Genomic DNA, 10,906 nt, shown 5'->3' on the forward strand with positions numbered 1-10,906 from the left:
GTGAACTCAAGAACTGCAACACTTGATTTCAATGAAAAACGAATCTTTTGAGGCTCCACAACGATTCCCAATGTGGATAGAGTGCTAGATGAAGAGAAATCTTGCGTTTTTGGGTGATGATTTTTAGAGAGAAAAGAGGTGTTCGCAGTCAGAAAAGTGTAAATGAGGGTAGGAATCACGTATTTGTAGGCTGGGAGTATGGTCGGTGGTGGGGTCCAGCCGTGAACGGTTCACCAGTTGTGAACGGTTTTACGATCGTGAACATCACTCAGGTCGGAAACTGTTGATTTTTCGAAGGAATCTCGGGTTTTTCGTGCGATTTTGGTTCCTACTCTTATATAAAATTCAATTATATAACTTAAATGATTTTCCAAACCAATGGCATTTAACGGAATAAACAAATAAATTATGAATTTATTTAACGGAAAATGGCAAATTTTAACGGGAAAAGGTTCGGGTTGCTACACTTGGTTAGCTCGCAGTAAGGATCGATAATCTTCTGTTAAAGATTGGAAATTATCGACCAGTTTCAGTGATATGTATGTGCGTTTTTCCTTGTTTCATGTTATCTCAGTTATCATCATCTTTGTTTGAGTAATTGAGTGTTTAAAGACAACCTTTATATTGGGTTGTGGCCATAAGGGTATTTGGTGGTATAGTTTGAGACTCACTAGTGCACATGTAGTATTCATGAGATTTATGAATGGAGATCGTTTGACCTACGATTGATCTGTTGGTCGTGGTGTTTATCGTCGACATCTGAGAATATTAGAAGGCCTTTAATGTGAAGTATTAAGGGTCTGGGTAAAGGAGGGACTTCTCGTTAAGTTCTCCTTGAGCGTTGATATTGTTATATTTATACATATATTATTATTTTAATAAATTTTAAGTTATAATCTGGTTAATTGTAAAGATATTTGGTACTTATTTAGTTAAATTACATTTTGCAGCCAAATATGACATTCTTGAGGAAAAAGGACCAGAACCAACAAAAGATGGAACTTGGAAGGACTGGAGTTGAGCTGGGAGCTTAATGGAGCTTAAAAGAAGAGAAAATTGAGTTAAATGCAAGCTCACGACTCGAGAATTACTTCTCACGATGTGACTACAGATTCTTCCAGAAGATAACTACGCGGAATGCAGTTTCTTTTTCGAACACAAATTATATTGTGTTGGAGAACATTAATTTGTGTTTAACTAAGATATATCTTACATAGCCCAATTATCATTATTAATTAATTTGTGTTTGCTTATGTATGATCATTACATAATAGTCCATAAATTGGTGAAAATATTAGGAGATCGTATCAGGTTGCTAATTAGTACAAGGCAAGAAGGGTCGATCCATAGAGACACGGGACAATCAGTCTATACCTCTTTTCACAAGGTATTTTGGTCACCAACAGTAAAGAGGAGGGTTTTGAATGCAATGATTAGAACAACTAATTAAAGACAAAAGTAATCGACTAAATAAGTGAATTAAATTCAGAAATTGTAAGGACTCCAACTCTATGTATGATAACATAGCAATACGATTCCAAAATGACATGATACTTGCTCAATTATATCTAAGTTGGTACTTGAAAGTGTTAACAAACTCTAACACTTCCCATTCACCACATTAATTAACCAAAACAAGCTCTTTGATTAACCCTAACCTTACTAACCTAATTTAAACAAGCTCTTTGAATTAGATTAAAAGATTACATTAAGCTGTATGTGAATGTTCCCAACAATACCCAATACTCCTCACAAGCTCGGGAGTGTAAGAATGTGTGAATAAGATTTACACTAAATTCATTCAATGGAAATTAGTTTAGTGCTTGTTACTTAGTCCAATTCACAAAACAATTACGGGTTTTGCAAAATAGATAACTTAAATGACCTAACCCTAATTCAAATGGTCAATAAGAATCACAATTAGAATCAAACATTTGATTAAAGCAAAATCAAATTCACTAGATAGAAATTAAAAGCAAACATCAAGTCATATGATTGAAATCACAACCAAGAAGTCAAAACATGAAGTTAGAGAAACTAGGGTTCTAGCCACACATGGCTAGAACAAGATCACAAGTTGAAAAGATGGAAATAATGTGCAATTACAACTTACAAATAAGAGAAACAATGTTTCCAAATGAAAAATGAACAAACCCTTGCAAAAACCTTTGAAATCCCCTCACCAATAGTGCTCTGATATGATCTATGTGTGTAAAAATGACTCTAACCCCGTAATATGAAAGATAGGAAAACTGTCAAAAGGAAGATATTGGGTCAAACACGGCCCGTGTCAAAATAGGCTAAACTAACACGGGTCGTCTTCGGCATTGTCAACACGGCCCGTGTTAAAATAGGCTAAAATGACACGAGTCATGTTCAGCATGGTCAACAGCTTCTTCTTGGTTAAACACGCCCCATGTCCACTTTTCAGTGTAAATCCAACACGACCCGTGTACTCCTCTGACTCCGAATCCAAACTTAATTTTTCCAACTTTTCTGTTCTTCGCCCGATTATCAAGAAATCTTCACCAATGCTTCCCGGAACCTCCCAAAGTGCGTTCTAACCTCCGGTTTACCTGAAAAGAACATGAAAGCATGAAAATAAGGTTGTTCTAGAGACTAGCATGAATTGGATGAAATGCATGAAAAATGTATAACAACTATGCTAAATAGATGCATAAAAGGGACTTAAAGGTGTGCAAAAAGGTGCACAAAATGCACCTAACAATAACCAAGTGACTAAATCCATACTTATAAACTACATATAGGAAAAGGGGGGATTTGAAACTAAATGAAAGTGTCTTCTAAATCTTGTTTACAATCGTTTTAGTTAAGTGTTTAGTTTTAAGTAAATCTGAACTTGCAGCATCAGATAAACCCCCCCCCCCTCCTCTTTAATTATTGTTTTTAGATTAATTTTAGTAATTATATTATTAGCTAAATTCGTTCCCTGTGTTTGATACCCAACTTACCTAAACTATTCTATAACTTTGACTAGGTACACTGCCTAACTGCAATTAGTTAGTTAAGTAGGTTAGGATTATAAATTTAAAGCTAGGTAGTTTATCGATTGCACATCAAGTTTTTGGCGCCATTGCCGGGGAACGGCTATTTCAGTTGTTAATTTAATTACTTGAGGTTAATCGATCCTTTTTATGGGGTAAAACTGCAAAAGGTTATTTTTTTGCGAAAATTTATTGTTCTGTTTATTCAGTTCTCATGACGTGAAGGATATACCTCACGACGTGAGTTCGGTGCTTTCCAGTTTCTCGTTTATTTTCTTTCTAGTTTGTTTTTACATGTGTTTTTCTGGTTTTATTTTAGCAGGAAATATGGGGGACATCACGACCATGTCAATGGATGAGTACAAGTGACATGTAAGGAATGACAATAGATGGGGTCTTGATCCACCAAAAATCCCACCCACTACAAAGTTTGAACTAACAGGACACATTCTTCGCATGCTAAAAGATCTACCTTTTATGGGAAGGAGCAAGAAGACGCTTATGAGCATATAGAAGAGGTGGTGGATATTTTAAATTATTTTAATGCACCAAATGTGAGTAAAGATGCGGTGATGCTCCAACTTTTGTCGGTCACATTAAAGGGTGAAGCTATGGAATGGTTAAAATCACTTCTCTTTAGAGCAATCACGACATGGCTGATTTTAAGATTGAGTTCATAAACCAGTTTACCCCTCCTTCAAAAGTGGCAAAGTTTAGAAGAAACATACAAAAATTTCAACAATTAGAAGGGGAGTTGTTATATGGAGCCTGGGAACGTTACAAGAGATTGTTAGGACATTGCCCTCAACATAACTTCAATGTGCAACAAGAAATCTCGATATTTTATGATGGAGTCAATGTGTGCACTTGCAAAATTCTAGACTCGGCCCATGACAAAGAAGTATCCAACAACAAATAAAGCTTTGATTGTAGAATTCGCTAAGCATTCAAGAGAGTATCACAACCAAAGGAGGATTTCACTAAAGAAAAATCAAGTAAATATCGAGGTCAAGATGCTATCAGTGCAGTAATTGCAAAGCTCGACACAATGGAAGAGAAGATCACAAAATTGGGTGGATCAATTCAAGATAGATGCGGAAGCTTGTGGGGGACCCCATTCTACTAAGGATTGTGAGTTGGAGTACAAGAGAGATCGAGATGAAAAAGAACTTCAAAAACTAAAGCATGATCTCTATCGAAAAGAACAAGTCCAATCCGATAAAATGTCTGCTCTCGAGTCAATTCTATTTAGATTTATGGAAGCTAGTGAAAAACAAAATGATGCTACAGATGCAACACTTAGAATACAACAATAATCTAATTTGAGAATCCACACACAAGTTGGGGAATTAACAAAGCTTGTGCAAGAAGAGCTATTGGACACACCTTCAAGAAAAGTCGAGCCAATCCCAATTGCTTAAGTCATGGTTGTTTATACAGAAGAAGAAGACAAATTGGTGCATATAGGGGTCCTTGAAGAACAGTCTGATCAGTCACTAGAAGAAAAGAGTCATGACACTAACTAGTCGCCACGAAGTGGAGGCAATAATGCCACGCCATGGGTACTAAAGGATGATTACAATTTTTCAGTTGTTGAGCCGTATCGACCACTTCTTCCTTTCCCATCTCGTGCCAAGTAGAATCTAGTGAAGCAAGGAAACACAAAGTTCATGGAGCATAAAGAACCTAAAGAACAATTGGAAAAAAAGAAAATCATTCGAAACCTCAAATTTCAACGCCTATGATTTTTGAGGTGTTTGCTTTTACAAGACCACCGGATCTGGTCATAGAGTTTATTAAATAAAAAGAAGACGAGATGAGTGAGACGGAAATTGATAAAAAAAATAGAATGAGCAATTAATTACCACGAAGGAGTTAGAAAAAGAGGAACAAAAAGAATATGAGAAGATAAAAGGCCAAGACAGGGGATTAAAACGCAAGCATGAAGAAAGAAACAATCAAAGAAAGAAAGAGAACTCGAAAAAACCATACTTAAGGCGAGTTCAATCATACAAAAGAAGATGGAATGAGAACGGGGAGGTTACACTTCCACCTGAAGCAACGTAGAGCAGGAAGGAGTCCAGCTCACGACTCATCAAAAAGAAGCGCTTCTCGGGAGGCAACCCGAGCTCGGTTTGCATTCTTTTTCCTTTTATTTTTATTAGTTTTGCATTTTCATTTAATTTTTAGGATAAGTCATCTTAGTCATCTTTAATTTTTAAAAGAAAGGTAAAAAAACAAGTGTCAGATTAAATTAATGAGTAGTAAGAAAAATTAAAGGAAAATTTTCGTTTTTGTCAAATAATTCGAAACCACGACGTGGGATTAAGCACCACGACGTGGGAAATCAAAAAACCCCAACATTTTGAATTCGTTTTAAAAACCACGACGTGAGCATTAAGCCTCACGATGTGAAATTATAAGGGGGGCCAATACTTGTTTCTTCAAACCATTTCACTTTCATTTTTCCTAAAACAACCACTCACGACGTAAGAAATCGCCACAGCCTCACTTTAATTTTTTCTTTGTTTTTTCTACAAAGTCTTCTCAATTTTGTGTTCCAACTTCAGTTTCGGTAAGATACCTATCCTTTAATCTTGTTAGTTTTATTAATTTTGTGCATTTAGAGTTAGGGTTTGTTCTTGAGATGCTAATATCGAAATTGGTTCCACTTCTTGCGAATTTGTTGCTGCATTTTGGTTAAATGGACTTAGAATCATTTCTTAAATAAACCCCATGAGTTATTCTGGTTCGATTTGCTCGTAATATTGCCTGATGAACCTTTTGTCGCCAAACTATGATCACGACGTGAAAACTGGGTTATCACACTATTGGCTTCCAGTTTTTTCTGTTGTGTTTTCGCTCCTTGTTTGTTGTTTCTTAAATTTTTTCAGATTCTATGGGACCAAGAAGGGCAGTACCCCAAGAACAAGAAAATGTGGATGTTTCTAGTCTCCAACCGCTATATCGTTTCCCATAGAATGTTTCACAAGCAATGATGAACAATTACACAAACCGTTTGGGTTGGATGTACAATCGGGAATTTGCTCTAGCTTCTATGGTTGATTGGTCTTGGTTACGCGGGGTTGGACTTGTAGCTGAATTGGTCAACAAATTGTAGCTGTCAAAGTCGCTATCGAACTCTGACCTAGTCAGTTATGCGTCCTAAGATAAGTGATCATATAATCCTCCGTTCTGCAAGATATCATGTGGACAAATGACATGGAACAAAATCAATCTCATTGTCTAATACTTTGTTTCCCTATTTCCGATTTATAATGATAAAGAACTACTAATCGAACACACTAATTTAGTCCTGGTCGGGCCCGACACTATAAGTCAACACCAAATCATCGAGGGGCCTAAGATATCGCTTTTCCCATTAGGGCAAAAGGAACAGATAAACTTTGACTTATATGCTTGTACTATTTACTCATCAAATCATATAAAATCAAGTTACTGATGCATTTACATATCATCAATGCACAACCAACTTGTAAACAACAACTCATATATCTCTGTTTAAAGATTATAAGATATTATCGTCTCAGAATTACTTGTGATAAATTCCATGAAGTAGTTCTCTGACCGTGGGTTAATCCAATACTTAAATCCCCATTTCAAAAGTACTCATTAATATTGCAGCAAAGCCATTGCTATGTTTAAAACTCTTTAGACAATCTACAATCCAATTCATAACAGTCTTGATTCGTTACTTACTTCCAAAAGTATGATCATCTGTGGATGTTTGAATAATCCAATTACTTGGGAAGTAAAACATGCAAAATGAAACACACTAACAAACAATTGACAAAAGATACTAAACAATACTCATAAATAATTCTCCATTACTTAATCATCAAATGTCAATTACATTTACTTTGTTACAAGTTTCTAAATATCTATCTAACTACTAAAAACTAATATCATCTTTCTGACCAATGCTCTTTGCATGCTGAACGTGCTTAACCCTACTCAGACCCTTTGTGAGGGGGTTTGCAAGATTCTCTTCTGATGATACCCTATTCACGACGAGGTGTCCTTCTTATACTCTATGTCTGATAAAATGGTATCTTCTATCGATATGTCTCGATCTGCCATGATATCTTGGTTCCTTTTTCAAGGCAACCGCTCCTTCATTATCACAGAAAATCTCCATTGGCTCCTTTATGGTTGGCACAACTCCAAGATTGCTGATGAAGTTCTTCAACCATATAGCCTCCTTCGATGCTTCGCTTGCAGCTATGTATTCTGATTCACAAGTAGAATCAGCCACGGTCTCCTATTTGGATCTTTTCCAAATTACTGATCCTCCATTAAGGGTAAATACCCAGCCAGACTAAGAACGAAATTTGTCTCTGTCTGTCTGAAAACTGGCGTCACTATACCCAGTTACTCTTAAGTCATCACTGCCACCAAGCACAAGGACCCAATCCTTAGTTCTTCGCAGATACTTAAGAATATTCTTGACCACTATCCAATGAGCTCTACCTGGATTTCCTTGATATCGACTAACCATGCTCAAGGAAAAATCCACGTCAGGGCGAGTACATGTCATAGCATACATGATCGATCCAACGACAGAAGCATATGGAACTCGACTCATTTTTGCTATCTCTGCATTAATACTCGGACTCTGGTTCTTACTCAGTTTGGTATTACTCTGGATAGGCAACTCTCCTTTCTTGGAATTTTCCATGCTAAAACGTTTTAACACTTTATCCAAATATGTACTTTGACTAAGTCCAATTAGTCTTTTGCTCTTATTTCTCAAAATCCTTATTCCCATAATATAAGCAGCCTCTCCCATATCCTTCATAGCGAAACACTTTTCAAGCCAAGATTTAACTTCTTGCAAGGTTGGAATGTCGTTTCCTATAAGAAGTATGTCATCAACATACAATACCATGAAGGTCATTATACTCCCACTAGCTTTGACATATACACAAGATTCATCTTCACTTCTAGAAAAGCCAAACTCTTTAACTTTCTTGTCAAACCAATGATTCCATCTGCGAGAAGCTTGTTTCAGTCCATAGAATGATTTCTCAAGATTACACACTCTATTGGGGTACTTAGCGTCCAAAAAACCCTTTGGATGATTCATGTAAACATCGTCAGCCAACTTCCCATTAAGGAAAACGGTTTTGACATCCATCTGCCAATTTTCATAGTCATGAAACGTAGTTATAGCTAGCATTACCCTAATAGATTTAATCTTAGCTACTGGTGAGAAGGTATCATCATAGTCAACCCCTGGGGTTTGAGTAAAGCCCTTCGCAACCAGTCGAGCCTTGAAAGTGTGCACCTTTCCATCCATGTTAGTCTTCTTATTGATCCATTTGCACCCAACTGTCTTACGACATGGTACATTGTCAACCAAATTCCAAACTTGGTTGTCATACATGGACTTGATCTCGCTGTCCATTGCCTATTTCCACTTGGCAGACTCAGGGCCCGCCATGACTTCCTTGTAGTTAGAAGGATCATCCAAATTTACCAATGTACTATCATTGATAAATGTATCACTATCTGTAGTAATATGGAAACCATAAAAATTAGGTGGCATTCTAACTCTACTGGAACGTCTAAGAGGTAACGACTCGTCAATTGGTTCAACTGGAATTTCTTCCTCGGGTTGAGCCATAGCATTTCCAGAGGTTCCTTCATCATTTGACTCTTGAATTTCTTCAAGATCAATTGCACTTCCCTTGTCCTCTTTGGATATGAGCTCTTTCTCACGAAAGAATCCCCTTTGTGCTATGAAGAACACGTTGTCACTAGGTTTGTAGAGCAAATATCCAAAGGACTTTTGTGGGTAGTCGATGAAAATACATCTCTCACTTTGAGGTTAAATCTTGTCGTGAGTCTCTTGTCTAATGAAAGCTTCAAACCCTGAAACCTTGATATGTGCCACTGAGGGAACCTTCCCGCTCCACATATTGTGAGGTGTTTTGGAAACCTTCTTAGTTAGGACAAGATTAAGAGTGTGGGCGGCAGTCTCTAAGGCATACCCCCAGAATGAGATCGGAAGTGAAACTCGACTCATCATGGAGCGAACCGTGTCTAACAAGGTTCGATTTCGCCTCTCAGCCACACCATTAAGTTGTGGTGTCCTAGGAGGTGTCAATTGTGAAACTATTCCACATTCCTTGAGGTAGTCGTGGAATTCGATACTAAGATACTCACCACCTCTGTTGGATCTAAGCATCTTGATCTTTCTGCCCAATTGATTCTCGACTTCTTGTTTGAACTCTTTGAACTTTTCAAAGGTTTCTGACTTATGATTGATTAAGTAGATATAGCCATATCTGATATAATCATCAGTAAAAGTCATATAGAATCGATTTGCATCCCTTGTGGTGGATCTAAAGGGCCCACACACATCTGTGTGTATGAGATCCAACAATCCTTCACCTCTTTCATAAGAACCAGTGAAAGGTGATTTTGTCATCTTTCCAAGTAAACAATATTTGCATGTATCTTCTGACCTTAAGTCAAACGATTTCAACACTCCATCCTTTTGGAGTTGGGCAATGTATTTCTTGTTGACATGTCCAAGACGTCAATGCCACAAGCATGCTTTGTCTAAACCATTAGACGAATCAATTTGAAGAACACTATTACCTAAATTGTCTACAACCATCACAGTTTCATATACACCGTCACAAGGTAAAGCTTCAAAATAAAATACACCATTTTTATAAACATAAATAGATCCATTCTCATTGTTAAAAGAATATCTAAAATCTTGTCTATATAAAGCATGAAATGAAATGATGTTTTGTGTCATCTCTGACGAGTAGCAAGAATTATTCAAATCCAAACATAACCCACTACTAAGCACTAAGTTATAAACATCAATCTTGGTAACAGGCGACGATCTCCTATTGCCCATGATCAGGTTCATTCTCCCATGCTCCATATCCTTACTTCTTCTTAGCCCCTTCAAATCAGAACAAATGTGAAAACCACATCCTATATCAAGGACCCAAGAATGAGAATATGATGAGTTTTAAATAAGATAGTGTAAATATCTACCGAGGTTGGCTTCACTTTTCCATCCTTTATGTCTTGCAAGTACTTAGGGAAAATTCGTTTCCAATGCCCTTCCTCATTGTAGTAAAAGCAAGTAGCCTCTTTAGGATCAGAGGCGGGAGGAGCGTCAGAACTGGCCTTTCCTTTGGGTCCATTGCTTGATGACCCAGCTTGGGACTTTCCCTTCTAATTCTGTTTGGGAGGACCTTTCCTCTTCTTCCCTTTTCCTTGCCTTATGGCCAAGACAGGAGTAGCAGCAAGAGTGGAGGCAATACCTTTTCCCTTCATACATGCTTCAGCAGTTCGTAGGAGGTTCTGAAGTTGAGCCAATATGGTCTCTTGGTTGTTCAAATGATAAGTTAGGATAAACTGATCATAACAATTGGCAATGAGTGCAAGACTATATCAATAGCCAATTCCTCATCAAAGTTGACATTTAGCTTTAGCAAGCGCTCCACATATCTTTGCATTCTTTGCTGACAGACTCTTCATCTTTCATCTTGCTAGTGATGAGGGACTTTACTACCTCATACTTTTCTTGACGAGCTCGTTGATGGTACTTTTCCACCAAGTCCTTGTTCATCTCGTAGGGCCAATAATCCTCGTAGAACCTTTGGAGATCAGGATTCATAGTAGCCACCATGATGCATGCCACTTTGGTAGCATCATTGTAGTGCTTCCTATACTCAGCTAGTTCTTCAGTTGTGGCCTTGGTTTCATCAATCTCGAGAAGTTCTTTCTCGAGCACATACCCCTTGTCCTCGAAGCGTAGAGACATCTTGATGTTTCGCATCTAATCATTATAATTGGTGCCATCAAAAGTAACCCTCGATCAGATGTTCAAGAGTGAGAAGTTGTTGTAA

General features: G+C 37.4%; 1 non-coding gene across 1 annotated transcript; it reads right to left on the reverse strand.

Moving 5' to 3' along the window:
* Positions 1-3,714: 3,714 nt before the first annotated feature.
* On the reverse strand, positions 3,715-3,821 carry LOC145117913 (small nucleolar RNA R71). Its single transcript, XR_013712905.1, has one exon. It is a non-coding gene; the product is annotated as a small nucleolar RNA R71 (small nucleolar RNA).
* Between the last annotated feature and the right edge of the window lie 7,085 nt (positions 3,822-10,906).

The sequence above is a fragment of the Lactuca virosa genome, chromosome 5 (genome assembly GCF_052849685.1).
Source record: "Lactuca virosa cultivar CGN04683 chromosome 5, Lactuca_virosa_CGN04683_v6, whole genome shotgun sequence".
Taxonomy (NCBI): domain Eukaryota; kingdom Viridiplantae; phylum Streptophyta; class Magnoliopsida; order Asterales; family Asteraceae; genus Lactuca; species Lactuca virosa.